Source organism: Sinocyclocheilus grahami, unplaced genomic scaffold, assembly GCF_001515645.1.
Source record: "Sinocyclocheilus grahami isolate Dianchi unplaced genomic scaffold, SAMN03320097.WGS_v1.1 scaffold2145.1, whole genome shotgun sequence".
Classification (NCBI taxonomy): domain Eukaryota; kingdom Metazoa; phylum Chordata; class Actinopteri; order Cypriniformes; family Cyprinidae; genus Sinocyclocheilus; species Sinocyclocheilus grahami.
In genome coordinates, this window is record NW_015507324.1 from 51251 (window position 1) to 51740 (window position 490).

Consider the following 490-nt stretch of genomic DNA (forward strand, 5'->3'; position numbering starts at 1 on the left):
ATATATATTATTAGGCATTCCGCTGAACGGTTTCAAATAACAACAGTTCCTATTTTGTAAAGGCTACGTTTAAACACAAACAAAACGCAAAACAAAGCATAGGCTATCTGTCGTAATAAACCTTGGACGTTTCGTAATAAAGCGCCAGAAGAGCTGAAGGGGACAGTGCAGCTGGTCTGTTGTGAAGTGGCTTGGTAAAACTCTGCAGTTTGAAACACCGTCTATGTCATGAAACCACTTGCTGACAGTGCCGATGTGCCGAATTCTGCACCCCTGCCAGATTATTCACCCCCTAGTATTGGTAGGTTTAGGAGCAGGTGGGGGAGGGGTTATGATTAGGGGTGGGGTTTGGATTAGGCAATCAGGGCTGCGTTCAGCCCCGACAAAAACAGTGCAAAACATTTTTTAAACGGAAACGGTAGTGTGTTGAACACACTGTTCTGATGACGCAAGAGTTGCAACTATGGCAGCTGAGAAGGCCATTCTTTGT